Source organism: Perca flavescens, chromosome 11 (assembly GCF_004354835.1).
Source record: "Perca flavescens isolate YP-PL-M2 chromosome 11, PFLA_1.0, whole genome shotgun sequence".
NCBI classification, from domain to species: Eukaryota; Metazoa; Chordata; class Actinopteri; order Perciformes; family Percidae; genus Perca; species Perca flavescens.
In genome coordinates this window covers 18,608,156-18,628,710 of record NC_041341.1, presented here as the reverse complement: position 1 = coordinate 18,628,710, position 20,555 = coordinate 18,608,156, and positions in this window count along the sequence as shown.

Below are 20,555 nucleotides of genomic sequence, written 5' to 3'. Positions count from 1 at the left end.
ATCTACCGTATAGCTTATTTGCAAGGCAGTAAAAAACAGCATGACATAATTTTAAAATAGGCTATGTCTTTTCATGCAGTTGTCTTAAAATGATATTGCCCTTCATTTGGAAAACATGTTGTACTCTTCGCTCAAACACTGGTATGCAAAAAAACCACAGTATTATTATTATTATTATTATTATTATTATTATTATTATTATTATTATTATTATTATTATTATTGTTACTGATTCATTATTTTTGCTTTAGCAATACATTTGCTTCAACTATATTTCAGGTCAAATCATTTTAGTGAATATTTGTTCATAATCATTTTTAAAATACTAATCAAATAATCGTTTTCCTGCATTCTCAAATGTTGGTTTTATTAAAATGTCCTCACTTCCGGTCTTACTCTAGGTATCTTGATGCAACTCCTCACTTCCGTCTTCAAAATATGACGTTTCATACTTCTTGACACTAGATGGCGCAAAACTCTTTTGGGTAATGAACTGTCTTCTCAGCCGTTCACAGTGGATTTAATTTGAATTTTGACTGGCTGTTGTTTGAGGAGAAGATTATAGTAGGCTAATAAAAGCTCATGTCAGCGTGTGTCAGCATTTGTTATTGGACTTTTATGAACGTTTTTGTCTATTGCATACAAAGCTGCAACATATTCCTGCAAAACTGCAATTGTTATGGTGTTTCTCTACTATGATAAAGAATAATGGCAGAGAAGTCATGGAACACAACTGTGATCACAACCTAAAAACCAGATTTGGACACTTTGTTGGATAATATGGGATACAGTTTTTGTAATCAGTCTAGGCCTATTGTGTTAAGTAGGACACTTTAAGTAATGTGGGACACAGTTTACTAAATGGTGTAAAGGGTATAAAATTGCCAAACCTTTTGAATCCTTTCTCAATTGAAATTACCCAGCATTCTCTCTGCTTCTATTTTCACTCTGTTTGGCCATTGGTTTCATGTTTTACAGTAATGTCCCTCTGAGATTTCACAGACTTCTTGACAGCCCTCCATCTGTCTCTGTCATTCTGCTGTGCCTTCACTGCAATTAGTTACATGTCAGCATGACCAGATAGATAGTTTAATGGGCGCATAGAAGAAAATATGTTTCACACTTGGTGCTACAAGGCATTTAATGATATAACGTTGTCTGGGATTTAGACTGGACTTACTATTGGAAAAGCCTTTAATTACCCATGTTAACTTACCTTAACCCAACTTAAAAATGAACAAACAATAAAACAGACAAAACAAGCAAGTAGGTTTCCATTAAACAAATATTTATTGCATGCTTATCAACAAAACGCTTTAGTCATGAATAATACAATTAAATGCAATTAAATAATGTAAAATCTGCCCCATTTATTATGTTTGTCATTGTTAGCCTGCTACACAAAATTCAATAATGTCACAACTGTGATGTCATACCATTTAAATCATCTAAGGTATGGTTAGTTGACACAAGTTTGTATGGACAGCTTCCAGATAAGGAAAAATGCAAGTTTTCCCAGATGTCTCATAATCTCTGCATAATCCTATACTTATGGCATTGTATCTCCTACAGTTTAGTGTCATTATAACTCTTCAGAGATAAAACTTGCATTATCTTTACTGCACATGGTTCCTTCTTTTTCTGATTTGTTTGTCATCTTCATCATCTTAAACACTTTGTCCACTGAAATGGTATTTATTTTTCAGATGAGTGTGTAAATTGTTGTGATTTATAAGAAGCAGATGGTGGAGGTTTTAAAACCCCTCTGCAGCACTCTGCTGAGCCAAAGAGCCACACTCATATAACCAGATTGGCTAAACAGAATCTGACATTTACGAGTTTTCTCCACGTTTTGCATTTACTGCGTGCAATGATGGAAACACTGGTGGCACGGCGTACTCGAGGCAGACAGGAAGATGATATATGTGATTTTTTGAGTAGTGTTGAGGCAGATTAAGTTGGCTTCACAAAAGAACTGGGGCCTCAATAGTCTCTGAGGAAGGTAGTAAAAAAGCTTCAGGCGTTGACAGTCATTTTGTGACAAGTGCAATAGAGGGGCTGAGTTTTATAAGTCTGTCCCATTCAGAAGTCCTTAAAGGTGTCTCTCTGATTCTTCAGAGCAGAGTTGATGGGGTGCCCAAGGAAGATTCACCACAACTCATTAAGCGACAATTATCTTCTTAATAGTTGAAACAGTATTTTGAGCTAAATTAATTGATACATTGCACCAACCTGGTTGATGCATTTGTTTTTTGTTCTATAAAAGGGCTCATTCCTTTTCTTGCAGTTGACACTAAGGCACATTCTTCAGCTTTACACTAAAAGTCTCTAACAGCAAGCACATCATTTCAGTGAACAAATAGGCCTCTGCTTACTGGAGGTCCCCATTAAAGACACCTTTTCTGGTTTAGTGCAGCTCAGGAATGTGACTTACACTCATTTTCAGGATGCTGGCAAGCTGTTCTCTATTGCTCCTTGTTGACATATTCTCATCTTTAAAATAGTCCAGAATAACCAGTACTGTCCAGTACTGAACCGTCACATATATTCATAAAAAAAAATGTTTTCAACAGGCACCATGACCAATATATGAATCCTAAACGAAACCTTGAATATTTTGAGTAGCATGAATTATTTTTTATATATACTGCACATTATGTATAAAGTCATCACTGTTGTAAAGCTGATTCACCAGCCTTAAATTGTGGATTGAGTTTGAAGTCTTGCTTCTCCGTAATACCATCTCATTTTACTAGAGGTATGCGGTGGGCCCCTCCAGATTTAATGGCTAAGACTTTCAGAATTTATTTGGATGATCAAAATCTTTAAGTGTGTATATGCACTGTACATATTCTACTTCTTCGTCGCGTGTATGGTATGCGGTCCTAATGAGCTTGTGGATGAAGGATTTCTCGTTACATGCGTTCAGTCATCTGTGAAGACAATTAAACAATGTCTTTTGTTGAAAATATGAAGACTAATCAATTCCATTCCAGGTCTACTAAATTAGTGAGTGTTCATTTTCATACTGTATTAGCCATTGCAATAAGCTTCTTAATAGATAGATATATTGTTTTTTTTCAGAGTGTTTCCACCAGGTATTAGCTCTTTTTCAATAAATTGGCATATGGCTTTATCAGCAATTGTGTCCCTGGAGGTTTAGGTTTCGCTGTTACAGGTAGCTAATTAACGGCCATGCAGCAGAATGAATTAGACATGTTTGAACTTGTTTAACAGTCTTTTGAAGTGGGTCATTTACTAACTTTGAATTAATTATCTGGTAAATTAATGCCAAGCATAATGAAGAACCTACTGAAAATAACATACTGAAAAACAGCCTCCGATAATACAATTGCTAATCTGCAGGGGAAATGCTGTACAGATTCCATAAATAATTCCTGTGTGTACTTTCAATGCTCTTCAGGCTGTACATTTGCATTGAGCAGTATGTGAGCTGTAACCTTGGATAAGTTATCTTATGTGACCTTAAACCTGTGCTGTAGAAGGCAGGAACAGGAACGGAGTCATTGCTGCTCTGTTTTTTTTTTTTTTTCTTCCTCTGCAGTGGTTGATTATAAGGACTTGGTACAACTTCAAACTGTTCATGTATTATCTTGATTGAAACCTTCCTCCCACTTCCTGCCAGCAGTTGACTCTAGCCTCCTGAGCAAACAGATAGCATTAACCAGTTTCTTGTGATGGTCGGAAGGAGAGTGTGGGACATGTGTCCTTGCAGTCTCTCCCTTTTCCTGTGCTTTATGCCGTCCATAAGTTGAAAGGGAAGGGTGGGGTGGGTGCTACCTCCCTCTGCTAGGTTAATGCTCCCAATCAAGTTTGTTTTCCTGCTTTTCCTGGGGGGGGTAGGTCATTGGCATTCAGTATGGATGCTTAACACGCAAACTTTGATTTGGTGAGTATTTGATGTTGGGATATCCATAAAGATGGGGAGTAGGATTAGTAGGAACAAGCACAGCAGGACTGTCTGTACATCCTGTAAACTGCTACTTTATAGGTTGACAAAGTACTCATCAAATCAGGCGTGAGTAAGTCTTGCCCATTATAGCTGTCAATGCTCAGTGGATGTCGTAGAAAGGCTTTTCATTATGATGGTGGTGCACTCACAGGAAATGCAGTAGCTGTAAAGACTCATTGTGGCCCCCAGACCTGTAATCATTAACCACAGTAAATTGAGACTTTGGAACCAGAAAAACAAAATTGTTGGTCTTTATTTGTGATGCTTGGCCTGTGATTGCAGGGTGTTCTTCAGTCTATGTTGTATAAAAGTAAAACATACCGTGCAGTATGTCACTTAATTACAACAAGTACATAAAATACATGAAAGTACATACAATTTGAAATCAGTGAAGTGGCCTTTAACATTAAACATCTAACATAATTAAGTGGTTAGATGTGAGATTCCCAAATCTGTTAGTGTCATCAGAATAATTACCTTTATGTCAATTATTTAATTAAATTAATTTATGTCATGGTGCGTATTCTCTGACATGACTTCAACTTTATGAACCCTGACCACAGCACACTTCAGAGCACTAGTTGCCAGCATATAATAGCAATTGCCTGCAAAAACCCCCTCTAGGGAGAAATGGACCCTTCCACCAGACATAATTTAGAGCTTTATTGAGGACAAAGTGAAATTTCAAAGGGCCAGAAATGTGACCAGCGGCACTGGTGACATTTTAAAACAACAGTATGTAGTAGGTTGTAATAGAATAAAAACACAGATTTATTCAGAGTACCTTTTTGGTGATATAATACCAGTAGCCCACTGAGTAGGTTTATGTGAGCAAAGCTTACCTCCCGACTTCATAAAAAATCTAATCCACCTGATTTAATCTTTAATATTTGAAGATTGTGGATGGAAAGGGGCTGCTGAAAACAACACAGCAAGATTCAATATGTTCTCACAACATGTGATCCTAGAGTGCAGGGGTTTGGTTTATGAAAACGGAAAATCCAGTTCTAATAAAATTGCTTCTCTGAGATAAGTCATCTTTTTTTTTTTTATTGATCTTATATTTTATCCTAGTTATTTATTTTTTCCTTCAGACTGCGTAATACTGTATTTGGAATATTGTGCTTTAAAGGACAAATCCGGTGCAAAATAAACCTAGGGGTTAACAACATGTGTCGACACCAGTCGAACGACGAACACCATGTAACCAGTAACATAGCTCAAGCACGTCGTTCGACGTTCGACTGCTCATGACTGTTTTCCCAAGAGGCCACCTGCCTGTATACGTGAACGGTCTTTATAAACTATCTTTTTAATAAACTATCTGTACACTTACAAAGTTCTAATTGTTTTGGTTTACATGTAGGGACCCTCATTCTGCTACCATGGAAGTGTGGTGCTATTTTGAGCCTTGTTAGTGGTATAGAAATAGCGATTTGTTTTTACTTTACCCTTGCCCCGGCGACTTGCGTTATAAGCTAATTAGTGGTTTGCGCTAAAACTGGATGAAAACAAATCCCAGAGAACGGACGACTCGGTACACGTGTTATTAACCCCTAGGTTCATTTTGTGCTGGATTTGTCCTTGTGTTTTTTAATAGCTAGTATCAACCAACCTAAATCAGACATTTTACTGCTGCTTTTTAGTATTAATTCAAACATACGTATATGATATAGACACAGTCTTAAAGTCTTACAAAGCTAAAGCTAAATGTGTCTAAATTCTTCAGAGAGCAGCCTGATCAGTATGTGCAGGCTGAACTGTAAATCATGAGGATTCTCTCCTCTGGAAGAGTTTAACACACTGGTAGTGCTAAGAATACAATGCAAACATCGGATGCAGAGTATTACTCAGCAGTGACAAAAAAAAAAATGTAATACAGTATTTGGCACAAAGCATCCATTGACTTTAGATAAAATAACTTTATTGTGAAAAAATTGAGAAATACCACTTTCACATGATTCACGTGGGAGTATGATTCCTGACTCCAGCTGGTGTTTCCAACAGCTGTTGTACCCACTGTGGAGAAAGCGTAAGAATCCAGCGCTATCAAGAAATTATCCAAAATCCTTGTCCTCAGTGTAGAGTTGTTAAGGGATTTCGACTGGCATCTGGGATGCACACAGATGCAGTTACGTACATAAAAAATAAACACTAACTCTCCATGACGTTCTCTCCTTGTGTCTTTAAGATAAAACAGGCCTGGGATAGGATTTGACATGGATGACTCTCTGCAAACAAGGTTAACAATTAGACCTTGAGAAGTTAAAAACCAAATAACTAACCTTGAAATAACTAATTACTAAAGGAAAAATAATCCACCACAATAAAGCAGTGGACAAAATCACAAACGTGTACAATATGTAGAGATCAAAGAAAGAGTTACACATAAGGTTGTCATTACCTATGATGAACACAACTGAAAGCTCCAACTGGAAGAATTTAGCATATTGGATTAGCATCTGTGTATGTGAATGAGTGAGTGAGTGCAGTTGTATTAGGTATTTAAGGAAAACTACCGGAAAAGTCCCAAAAAATCAGCTTTTAAACTTGCTGTTTGGTAGTGTACTTTTCTTATGCAGGCAGATGACTCAGCAACCGTGGATAATATCAGGGTATTTCTGATGCATTTAATGCTACGGCACTTCAGTCATCAACACTAAATGTCACGTTTCCCAAATAAAAGGGCAGTGGTTTTCTCTCTAAATTTACCTTTTTTTTTTATAACCTTGATTAATAATATGTAATCTCATTGAGTTCAAGATCTCTTTTACAAGAGAGGCCATGGTTTAACACACAGGGTGAAATTCAGCAAACAATAGTATATTGTTCCAAAAACACTCAAGCCTCAATATTTAATGATGTGACATGACACACCAAGGTATTAAACATATGTATGTGTATATATATATATATATATATATATATATATATATATATATATATATATATATATAGATATAGTTCTCTGTACATTCACTACGCAGAGGGGCAGTCCAAATTTATTCTGTGAAATGTTAGAAAATAACTCTTTAAACGCAGCAACACAACACATTTATGATGGCTGTCACTGTTAGAGGATTTATGTATTCAATCCTGGCGGTGAAACATGTGAGCGCCGTTATCAGGGGAAATTGCTCGTTCCATCAAAGGCCTGTGTGAATGACTCTAAAGACGTACACATACATCCTAACAAAGTGTTATCCAACTATCCAATTAACCTCACACAGAGAACGGACGGAAGTGAGAGCAGGCGTGTGATGGGTTACAGCCCCCTGGAGACACACAGACGTCACCTATGAGAGCACTTCACCAAACTCCAGGTTTGATATTCGCAGCGTTGCTACTATCTGACTGTTTTCATTCAGCCTTTAGTTATCCTTTGAGGTATTTTTGTTTGGCATGGGAACGCTTCAGGCTTTGGCTGGCGCTGGCCTCTTTGAGTGGCTTACCAGAGGGGCCTGGCAGATAGCCAGCATGTATAGCAGCTAATAATGGACTCTGCTATATAGTACTGCTCTTCTCATCAAATGAGAGAAGAGAGTAAGAAACAGCTATATTGGTCCAAGCCATTGTGGTTTGGGTAAGTTCACAGCATTGCATTAAAATGTTTTGGAGTTATGATGTTATCCATAGTGTAAAAGTTTAATAGTTTTTAGAGATTAATAGAGCATTTAACCTGGCCCCTTTTAGTTTCATGAAGCCTAAGCAGCTCTATAGACGGTACTTATCTTCTTTGCCAGGAGACATCCCACAGCATTGAGAGAGAAAAAGAGAATACAGAAAATATGGCTCACAATTAAGCAGCAAGGATCAATGGGCCCTCTGCCAACAGATTTCAAGAGCTACTCTATCAACAGGAATGGAGGCACGATAGGGAGTTGTGCAGTACAAATCCACACAAGCCTTGACAAATCTTTCTCTCACTAAAGCAGAAACTATCTGAAAGACAAATAGAAACCCTGACTATTTTGGAGGAGATCCACCCAGCAATGAAGTTCGGCAATGTAACAAATCAATGTTGTTGTTTAGGCTGTGACAGGGTGTTCCCTCACTGGGTTATGTAAGGTCTACCACCAGAGAACTGAAAAAGCTGTTGCTTCATCAGGGTGGACTTCCCTTGAGTACAATAACCAGTTCTGTGGGTAACTTATTAATTACAGTAACCATGTTACTCGAAGATTATGTTTTAATTTGCAATGACAGCTTGTGTTCCTACATTTGGTTTTTTGCCCAGTATTTTAATATGTGAGCTACAAAGAAGCCGGTAATAGCAATGTACTTTTATTTAATATATAGTATAAAATTAGGATTAGGCATTTGTGAAAATTATTAAATGAAATTGTAAATGCTGTACTTTAGTATAACGTGGTATTTTAGTTTGAACTGAAATGATTGGAATCTTCTTTATGGGATGACTACTGTTATTTAAAGGAATAGTTTGACATTTTGGGAAATTACATCTTTTTGCTTCCTTGAGAAGATTGATATCAGTATAAATTATTTATGGTAAACATGAAGCTACAGCCAGCAGCCTGTTAGCTTAGCATAGATAATGGAAACAAGTTCACTAATTAGCACATTATGTCTATTAGTCTTTAACATATTTCCAAAACTATTCCTTTGATTTAATATAAAATAAAGATAGACGTGCCAAAATTGTAAATGTAAAAAAAGCTGTACTATTACCTTTTATCCTTGGTTGAACTTAAATTACTGGAATTGTGGTTTGTTATCTAAAGAAATACTCCTTTGTTTTGAAAATAGATTTTGTTTGCTTTCTTATGAGAAATTAGATGACAGGATTGATATTATTCTCATTTTGTTTTGATGTTTCTACGTATGTCAACGTAATTACAAGTCTTGGAGACCACACACATTCTGTGATGATTCCTTAAAAGCTTGATTTCTGTAAACAAACAACAACAAAAAGAACTTTTACAAGGTCAAGTCTTTATCTAACAATGTGATAAAACTGAAAACATGTGCTGATATGTCTGCGGCTTTTCATTTACAAATAATAACAAACAGTAACAGCAGCAATAACAACCACAATTCTGCTTGGGAAGGCCCGGGTTTATCTTGCTGCATATCTGTAGTTGTCATGACAGTCATGTAAATTTCACTTTTGCATTCCTGTGGTATTAAGACACTCATGGAACCCTGGCAGGAATTTCCCCTGGCCCGCTCTCTGTTTTTTCTGCTGTGTCCCTGCCCTGCCTCTGGAGGTGAGGGAAAGTTCAACCACACCAAATCTGGAATCTTTATCTTTATTTTTAGTGTTTCTCTGCATTGTTTAGGGCAAAATATTCCACCTCACTATTAAAAGATTTTCATTCTTAAGTAGCTCACATACTTTTCACTGGTTCTTGAATTTATAATGAAAGTAAAAATAATGTGTGTGATTTTGCATGTGCCTGCTTGTGTGGGTTTGTTTCACAGTGTACTCCGATCCATATCAAATCCTTTGTGTAATACAGAGGCAGAATATAATCTTCAACAAACCCATGAATATATAAAGGAATAGGATAACTGCTGCAATGACTATGGTAGTGACCGGTGGGAGAATCACATTACTTGCAGACAAAGGATAAGAGAAACCTGTGAATAGCTTAAAAATAATACCAGAAAAACCAGAAGTGATTCATGTCAATGCCTTGGCAACGTTATAATGTTTGTGCTGGAAGTTCTGGTTTCTTTTGTTTTGTTTTTTTATAGTCATACATGTCCAGATGACGTTGCAGGTTATAGTGGACACTGTGTTATTTCCCCTCTTTGCCCCACAGCTTTCCTGCTGTCTATTAGGATAAGACTACTTGGCAATAACAAATTGATTCATTCGATAACAAAATATTTACTATGTAAAGCTGCTATGATTAATATTTTTGAAATAACAATTGATCAAATAACAATGTGTAATGTGTCAGGGGTCGCTCATAGAGATAAACCCACTGAGATGTATAACCCAACTGCAATTCCCCTCAGCTCTTCGGGGTGTTTTAGCATCTTTTCCGGTCTGCAACTTTACTTTTTTAGTTCACTCTTATTGTGTTTAAATATTGGACATGCCTAGATCAGGTGTTTAGAAACATAACTCCAAATTGATGCTAATGATTCCCGTGTCTCCTGGATGTGTAAATAGGCCAATGTTTGCTAGCTGAAAGGGGATAACATGTCAATGTCGTGTTTACAGCTTCAATCGGTAATTGAAGGTTTAAAGATGTTGATACAGCTGTCCAGGTGCAGTCAGATGACACAAATCAATCAATATACATTTCCCATAAGAAATCCTCTGTGAGGCCTGCATGTGTGTGAGCAATGTTATGTTTGGGTTATTTCATGTCAGTATTGTCTCCCAGCAGAATCACGTACAGTAACACGATTCTCCGACACCACTTCCATCACCACAGAATTCAGAGTAAGGACATTTATAGCTGCAACTGTCACTTCCTGGCTCAACTCTGACTCATGGTGGAAAAATACACAGTAACTAAATCACAAAACATGATGTAACCAGGCAAAAATGTACAAAACACAAACAGACACATTTATGTGATGATTTATATTTTTAGAATCATGATACTCAGAATTTCTAGCCTGACGTCGTCATACTAGAATATGAACTTCCCAACCTCAAATGCTGTGGGCGGGGCTAAGTTTGGCTGGCATCCAGGCTACAGAATTTGTGCTCATAGGAGTGAGTTTTTTTTCAGGCAGCACATGGCAGCTATGTCAGGACCCTGTTGACTCCCTGACAGTGAATGAAATTAGGTAATGCTGAAGACCACTGTTACCACAACGTCAACTTATTCCTGAACCCAAACTGTCAATCCGTTTATGTCACATTCACATTGCTGACACCGCAACAGGAAAACACACTTAGATACAAGAGCATACACCCATTAATCATTTTACACCAAATGTTAGAGCCTCAAAAGCCCTGGAGGTAAGATAGGAGACAGGACCCTACGCAGTGTAGTAAAATACTTGGTTTAAAGGGGAGAGCTGACCTGGTAAGTTGACATTTGACTAACTGACTTTATCTTTGCTTTGGGCTTCATGGCCACTGATAGCATTTAGAATGCTCTATAACTAGTTTACAGCATAACAGAGAACATAGGGGAACCCACTAGAACATAAAGTTAAAATATAAATTTGGGTAGCTCGTAGCTCGTAGCTCGTAGCTTTAAACTGCCCCTTAACTTTGTCCTTCAGAGCAAACCTGATTCTTAGAACAAAATTTGCATGACTGTAACACTTTTACCTCTGTACTGAATTACATTTTCATTACTTTCAGCCGTTACACTGCAGCTTGTGAATGAAACGGGTTAAAGATGTTGCATGGAAGCACAAAAATGAGTTGATTGAGCTATTTGTTTAAAGATCTTTAAGCCTATCTGAAGCTTTTACTGAGCCTGCCCTTGTGAGAAAGTGTAAACTGTGCTGCCATATGTTCTCACCCCCTGGCATGACATGGACACAGATGTCCAGACAGGTATGCATGGGTGCACATTTCACATTTGCAGCCACACATACGCTGAAAGCAGCGCACGCATTATGTGCAGAGACGCATCTGAGAAAACACAACTCTTGATGAATGTGTGTAGAATTTGAAAGAAAAGGACTGAGCCTTTGATATCTGTATATCTGTGTTTCCATTACAAGGCCACCTACTCAGCACTATTTATACACCATACTGCAAACATAATCCGCATAGCCGAAGAAACAGGAGGAGGGGAAAGAGTCTAGTGGAAAGTAGGCCTAGTGGGAAAATATATGAGGATTTAATTAATAATGTGGATCTGAAAGTAATTACACAGTGTAATGACAGAGAGGTGAAGTGTTTTTAAAGCTTGAAGCAATGTAATAGGGCACCTGTGTGTGCTTGTAGGCAACCTGTGTTTTTATGTGTGTTTGTATTTGTCCACCCCCAGAGGAAGGTCTGTGTGTGACCAGTCTGTGGCCTGGTGTGGATCAGGTTTGCTGCCTGTGTGTGTCCTTGCCATGGACCCCCTCTGGTGGGCCGAGGTGATGGATGATGCCTGGAAGCTCTGGAGCTGCAGAGTGTTCATATGAGTGCCTGTCTGAGCAGCTACCAGACAGTTATGGATGATAGACATTTTTGAGTATGTGTGCATGTCTGGGGATGTTTGGGTGTGAACGAGTGACAGGTTACTGATGGCTGTTGTGTTTCAGGTGTTATTCTAGTATTATTGATTACGAGGTGACAGGTATGTGAAGAAAAGCTATTTAATACTGTAGCAGAGAGTGGTGAAACACACACCTACGCACGCCTCCTCCCAAAACTTGTGTTTGTTCAAACCCCCCACTTCTCGTATAGAATTACAAACCATATACCAAGTGTAAGGCCAGGATTGAAAGCCCAGTTTGGGTTGCAGCCTTTGCTTATGACATATCGACCTCCATGGAAATGTTCATCCATCAGTCTGTAACACAGACAGGAGTTTACAGACTAAAAAACTTACCACTTTTCATGGTTAAATATGATGTGTGGAAGGTGATTCCTGACAAAACCAGTCAGAATACTTCTGCATAAAGGTGAACAATGGGCCTTTGTTTTATACAGGTAAGTCAGACTGATCTCAAGAAGTGGTGTATGTATGACACGCCAATTCGTATGCCATTTTGGCGTGTTATCAAGACACATAATCGCTCTTTAGTGTGTTTATCAACGCCGTTTGGCCTCCATTGACTTACATTACCTTGCGATTGCGTGTCAATTTACGCCGTAGCGAGTAGTATGAAAGCCTGAAAATCCGCATAGGGAGGTTGGTTGGGGTGGTGGATGGGTCACGTTTCCTAAACCCAACCATCGCTTTCTTCTTTTCCTAAACCTAACCCTGTTATTGTTGATAACACGCCAAAATGGCATACGAATTGGCGTGTCATACATACAGCACTTATTGAGATCAGTCTGCAACCCGTCCGCTGTATACGGCGTAGACATACACGCAGATAGCTCAAAATGCGTACAGATAACACGCCACTTGCTAAAGGCAAGTGGCGTGTTGTTGTGTATGTTTACACAAAGTCATGATGTCACGTTTGGTAAGTGCTGTAACCTGCATCTTGACTATTGATTTACTGATATTCCTATTCTTCTTCTGCGCAGCCAGCTCTTGTTGAAGAATATTTGGTAACTTTTAGGTTGAGGTTAAATGCTAACATCAGCATTCTAGCATGCGTGCAGTGACTGATCCTAATCAGGATATTAACAACAGATAATAATGTAGAATTACTTTGCATCAAGTTTTAGCGTGAGGTTTAGTTTGAATCTTTATTTGGCTGTTTGTCCAGTGTAAGATTGGTGTGCCTCTTGTCTGTGCCAAGAAGCAAATCAAAAGACCTCAACATGAAAGTGCACCAAAATAAATTATGTCCCATAGTCATATTTCTTCCTTTTGTTTTTTTTTCCTTTTCAAAGGGGCTTAATTTTAATTAAGGGAATTTCCACTTAAATTAGAAAATCTCACAAAAAGACTTTCATTCTATCTATTGCTGACTCCCTCCATCTCTCCTGTCATCTTTCTGGCATTTTTTGGCCCCAAGCCCCAAATGATTGTCCTTTGATGTTCCAGGTTACTATGGTAAAAGCTGCAAATGATCAAGATTATACATTTTGTTTCAATGACACGAGATGCTGCAAAGAATCTCTGCTGTAGGTTAGTTTTCGTGTTGAGTGAATCCTGTACTCGGCTGCTGATGCCAATTCATTTCTTATTTTTCAGCTGAAATATAACTTGAATTTGTTGATCAACTGCACCTCAGTTCTAGACAATTGTGTGACTAAAACTTACGTAGTGAAAAACAAAGATGAGTTATGTATACTGTACATAGAATCAATCTGATTTACCTCAACATCAGATAAATGGCCTTCTATAGTGGTGCTATTAGATATTTTAGTGTTTCAAAATCTTTTGTACAATGATATAGCTACAGCGATGACAACGTTGACTCAAAACCACTGCATGGGTGACAGTGGGACAGAAGAGGACAAACCCAGGAGTTCAATCAAAATATTCTATTCATGACTAAAGGCCAGAGGGGAAAACACAATCTATGGCATGTTTTCATTCGGTCAATTGTGTGGGTGAATGCTGAGATTTGGTGTCACACACACAGACATTGGGCGTGTCAGTTCTTGGCTTTCCCACCCAAACCACCCTCACCCACACCGGAAACTACAACTTCCTCCTCTATTCATCTCGCTGTGATTTTGTTTTATTTCTCAGGAGCTGTTTTACAAACTCATTTGTCAAGCCACACAAAAGTTGATTGAGCCCTGTGTAACCAAGGTTAGGAAAACAGTGGCGAGGAAACTCTGCTTTTTTATACACAGAGAAGGATTACAGAAACCTCAATCGGTTAGGTTTTGAGCTTATTGTATCAAGGCCAACTGCAGCAAACCTCATCCACAATGAGATGCAGAAGTTTCAGTTTCAGTTACAAAGTTGGTTTTATTAGAAACAGTCAAATGTAGTTCATCTTGTTTGTGCGGGTGCGTTTATGCACGCTCATCATGAATTCCTTCTTATCGCAGCAGGGTGCATGGCGTGCGGGGTTAGCTTGAGCTAGAGTGAACGTAGAACCATAACAACATGATGAAGAAAGAGTTGAGATTGTTCCAGGGAAGCAGTGGGAGTTTCACTCCTGCGTAAGCAACTGGGATGTTATGGAGGATTATTATGAGTACCTCTTGTTAAAGCCAAGATGCTCCGAGGTGGTTGTTGAATGACGTACAGACATTCATTTTCACCTCAGGGTGTGAATTGTGTGTCTGTGTGTCATGGTGAGAGAAACTCCCTGTAAAGTGATACCATGCAGAGATCTATCTGACCTGCTATCCAGAAAAGAAGAAAATTGAAGCAGAGGAGGAAAGAGACAGAGATGTTTTTCTTTTCCTTTCGATGACAGACAGACATAAACACTGACGCATCATCGGTGACATTAATTGTTGAACTAAGATCCTGTATATACAATAGAGGGTCTGTGACGAACAATGTGAATTGCTTATGGGTAACAATGGAGAAATTAAATGTAACCGCAACTGCAGCTATAATGTCTAAATGTCACAAAGAAATTCAAAGGTGTCATAGTGGTTTAGTGACAACATATTTAATTTGGTTTCCCTATATCTGCTGTTGCGATGCAATATCCATTCAAAGAAACTAAAGTTTTTTTATGGTAATGTGTATACACATAGACCCTCACAGCTCTAATATTAGGGAAAGATCATGTCAATATTGAAAAAGTCAATGTGACTTGAAGGATGAGACACGGCGTGTTTAGATGTATTAATCTTTTCCTAACCGTAAAGAAAGTGCTTCGGTTACCTATTGTAAATGTATAGCTTCCCACACTAGAAAAAAACATAACCAGGGAATATAGTTCAGGCAGAAATCACGTTTCCCTACAAAACTTAATTGAGAAAACAATTTCATAGTACATAAATGTACCATCATTTCTAGGTTGGCAGGAGAGACCATTATTTTAGTCTGGATCTTTGTTCTTTCTGTATGAACTAAAAAACTGTCAATAGCTTATACAAAGCATTATAAAAGAATAGTGTATATGTTCACCTCCATGACCCTGTAATGGAGTCAGCAGGTGTAGAGAATGAGCATATAGAGTCAAATTACAATTATTAGTTCATGCCATCTCTTTTTCTTTGTTTCCCACATGACTTTTTGGGAGAATACTGACTTGGGGCTATTGCTTTACATAGAGTATGTTTAAGAATTCAGATGTTCTAAATGACATTTAATAATGTCAAGGCAGAACTCAAATAAGATGAATTACATCTTTGGCAACATGCTGTGTATAGTTTTGTATTCTGTGGTGAATACAGTAAGTGGGTGTTGGCATGTGTTCAAATGGTACATTTTATCTTGCGTAAGAAATGTCCAGTGATTGTAATGAGACTTTCAGAATGCAGAAAAACAGAATTGCTATTGTGTGAGCTGCATTAATTTGTGAACGCTGGGGGATTTCCATGTTTTCAGCTTAGATGTAGAGATTCATCCTACAGTGTTGTAAAAAACAACAACATTGTTTTATATTATTTTTAAAGACAATTTAAACTATTGTTTATAGTATAAACTATACACTATTACTATATTATATTAGTAAGAATCTCTGCTTGGTTGGGGGGTGTAATAATTTGAGTTTAAAACAGCCATTATGCAGACTCTAACCTCTCACAAAGTTTATTTTTCAGAAAAACTCTCATGAATGTGGCATGTCTTGCAGAGAAGGAAGACTAAGGAGGCAACTGCAAGTTTATGAAGCTTATTAAACTGGGTTCTGGTGCAGTGATGTCATGTTAACTTGACTGGGACGCCCGACTTTTGTTTGAATAAACAGGCGTGTTTTTTTCAGCCAAAAGCCAGTCTGACCTCAGACAGGAACCAAAGGAGGACATTCGTCTGCTCAAACACCACCACAGACAAAACATCACACACAGCCAAAAGTTGTTGTTTTTTGTCACTTCAGAAGAGCACATAAATCCTACTTTTGATTTTAGCTTTCACTGTTAAGACACCCTGTCAGTTGAGATAAAAGTGTGTCAACACCTTCATTCTGTCATTCTCTCCCAGTAGCCAAAATTAGCTATCATTACCTGCAGGCAGTCTCAAAGTGCTCTGGGTAAGTCATTCATTATCCATCTAGGAAAAAGGAGTGATTTGACAGAGTGAAACACTATGATAAACAAAACAGAACTAAAGCAATATTTTTGAGCTCTTTTTGTGTAGCATAAGTTATTTGTGTAATGATGTGATGTCTTCTAATCCATTCTCATTATCCACACCAGAGACATAAAATACTTAATATGAAAAGATAAGATTGATTAGTTTAACAAACAATGGTTTAATATAAGTAACATGATACTTTTACATTAAGTTATAATCAATCTCCTTTAAAAGCTTTAGTGCGTAACCTTTTCAATTTAAAAAAACATCTTTTACATTCAAATGAGTTGCTACAAAGCTAATTAAGACTATCAGCTCCACAAAACTCTCTCTGTATTTCTCAGCGTGGCTGTGTTCAGAAGATTGTGTCGTCCGGCGACTTTCCCGCGCAGAAACTCGAGTGAAGATAATTACCTCTTCTGAAGAGTCCATCATGTTTTTTTTAATCCTCCGTATCCTCCTTGGCTGCTAGCAACTGCATGGAGGAGGGGTGGGTGCGCGTAAGCGATCACGGAAGGCTTGTATCATGTGGACGTACTGACAGTTTTATTGTCGTTACTTAGAATTCCTCATGGGGGCGACAGAAACTACGTACTATAGCTTTAACTCCAAACACATTTCTGGGTGTTTCGAAAATGTATGAGATATATTTGAATAACAACACAGGCAAATGGTCGGTATGGATTTGTGTGCCTCTATAAGCCGTAAAACAGCTGCCTTCTCTTCTCTGACACGTCTCTGAAGTTTCATCAGCGGCTCTGACACAAGTGTGCTGCTGAGCTGATGGAGTGGAGGGAGAACTTAAAGTTGCACATTAAAGCTCTTAAAGCCGATAGGACTGTGGATGAATTAGGTGATGTCTAAACACCGGATCCGTAGCTCGGGCACGGAGTGCGGTATAAATCAGCCCCCCACCCTCCCGAATATCAATCCTTCAAAACCATGTGTGTCCTGCCTATACAGCTACATTTGTGGACCTGGAAGAGATTAGAGCTTTCACGCTAACAATAAGCCATGGGATGGTTTATGAGGGGTTGAGCCTTATCAGGCATTGGGTGGTAGGTAATGGGAGAGAAGATCACAACCCATTATTCATGGTACATGTGAAGCTTTTTATAAGGTGCTCTGTCTGATTTGTGTTTGGACCAAAAATAAGAGTTGTAGAGGTGCAGTCTACAGGAAACCAGCTGTGATGCATATTTAGGCCATGGAATCTGATTATAAGAACTAATCTATGGTTTAGATTAGCGATACATACAGTTTTGCTTTTTAAGAGAAATTGCTAAGTGAGGAAATATGTTTTATTATAATTTGATTGATCCTATTTTAATTTAAGAATTTTAGCTGTAGGACTTTTCGGACTGTTTCTCCTTGTCTCAAACAGAAAAAATAGTGTGCATGGTCCATTTGCTCTCAAAAACCCTTAGAGTATCATCATTAGTCCTGAACACAGCAACATATATTCCAGATCTTAGTTTCTGTTGATGTATTCCAGTGCACACATAGACTCTGCCCTCAACTTAGTGTTATCAGGCCTGCATTTGGAAGGTTAAATAAGCCGTGACTTTGTAAATTGATGTGTGCCATTGGTGCTGTTTGATCCAAGTTCAAGATGGTCTTTCAACTCTACTTTTTCCTTTTCCCTTTGACTAAACATCTGTCTGACATCTGGCCCTAGCACTTGTCCACCTCTCCTGACACGAGTGGAGTCATGGAGCGCTAAACTAACCCTATCCTCTGACTTTTTTTATATTCACACCAAAAACTCCACTTGAGCACAAGCAGCTGCTGCTTTCCTCTTCTACTTTATTAATAATTCAAGACCCTTTATTCACCACAAGTCCTCATGCGGAATTCCTGCCAGACGGAGCAAATCAAGCACAGACTTGAGTGGGAATTGAACTCATTCTAAATGCTTGGAAATGGGCCAAAAATAATATAAGTTACATTTAAAACACATGCATGCACATTATGTGTAAATATAGCTCTGTGCAATATGAGTGTGCTTAGTACATTTTCAAAGTGTTCCTCTCCAGTAAAGAACATAAAAAAGTTGTTCTAACTTACTCCTAACCTCAGCACATCCTCCCTGTTTCATAATGTATTAACGTTATCTCTCCTCAGCATAAGGTACAGATTATTATTGTGCTGTAACACTCCCTAAATTGATTTCATCTCTGGCCCATTTCCTTTGCTATTTAAATCACACTAAAGCAGATAGCTGCATTAAGAATGTACTGTAACTCATACATGAACCAGTCGTAAGAAAAGCCAGGACTGAGCCATCTCAGGATGATTTCAGTATCCAGTTCTGGACCACTGGGCTTTTTGAATCTCACACATTTCACTGTAAACCTTTCCTTTGGTTTGGAGAGGACACATTTACATTACTGTTTGCCTCCCAGATAGTGAAAACAAAAACAGCAAATAGTGAGACTGTCTTAGAAGTAGTGTTATGAGGGAAGCATAGAGTTTACTGCTGTGTTTTTACATTTTAAACATAGTACAGTGTTTGGGTTTGGTAGAAGAGTGGCTCAGTAGTAGGCCTATGGTTGACATGTTCTGTATAAGCAACGTATAATGGGAACAGAGGAGAATCATAACTGGCAAATCAAAGCACTTCACAAAATATGTGCTTGCCAAGTAAAACAGAGGCTGCCTATGTGGAGCAGCAGAAGAGTTTGTTACACTCTGTAATTCACAGTGTATTCAGACATGACGGCAGCACCTGAACATCTACTGTATGGGTGGAATAGTTTGGAATAATGCTATGAGATTTGGTCTAATATGAAATTATAATTAAAACTGCTATTCCATGTAAATGGCCATTTTCAGTGTGTGCATGATTGTGTGTGTGTGTGTGTGTGTGTGTGTGTGTGTGTGTGTGTGTGTGTGTGTGTGTGTGTGTGTGTGTGTGTGTGTTTGCGTGTGTGGTCTGATATTTGGGGAAATACATTTGCTTGCAGCCATACTCAGAATTGGCTACTGTATGTATTTAATCCTTCTTTACAGTGTTTTTAGCCTGTAGCATAAAGACAAATATTAACAAGCTCTGTCCGAGGCTGGATTACCAACTGCCCCAGGGCCCCAGACTCTCCAGGGCCCCAAAGCCCTAAGGTTGGCAATTAGTCTGTGGTGCTTTGATGTATTGATTAATATAAACCGGTATGGGGTGGGTTTTAAAGGGGAACTCCATTGATTTTACACATTAAATTCTGTTTACTGGTCTTTCAGGGAGTACGTCTGCATATGTGAGAACATTTATATCAAGCCTTTTGTGGCTCCAGAGGGAGCTGCATAAAAGCTGATGAATTGGAGTTGTCAGTTGGGGCTGAAAACCACAAGTTTGAAAAAACTGTAAGTGTGACGTTTGAAAGAAGTGAGTTTATGAGAACTTTGCAGCACGCTTCTTATCTCTGCTTGAGGCTAGCGGCTCAAGGCTACATTAACCGCTACTAGCATAACACACCTGAATCTCCAACCGAAGTGTCTGCAGTTGTCGGAGTTGTATTGTAACAGGGGCTCACAGCTCACTTTCTGCCTTGGGCCTGATTGTGGGTTAATCTGGCCCTCACTTTGTCAAAAACTAAACAATCTGCCTTCCAGTAACTACAAAGCTGTTAAATTTACACGTCATCTTGTTTGGTGAGTTAGTTGGTGGAAGTTCACTGACCTGGAGCAAGCCCCAGCAGGCTGCAGCATCAGGAAGAGATTGACAGGGTTCAGGTCAGACAAGAAAATCATTGAAACAAGAAAGGAGAGGGACGGAGAGAGGGCCTGGTTGTGGCAGAGGTGAACAGCACACACCAGGAGCACTGCAAGATCAAGGCAGTGTCACAGGGAAGAAGGAAAGTATCATCAGCAGATCAATT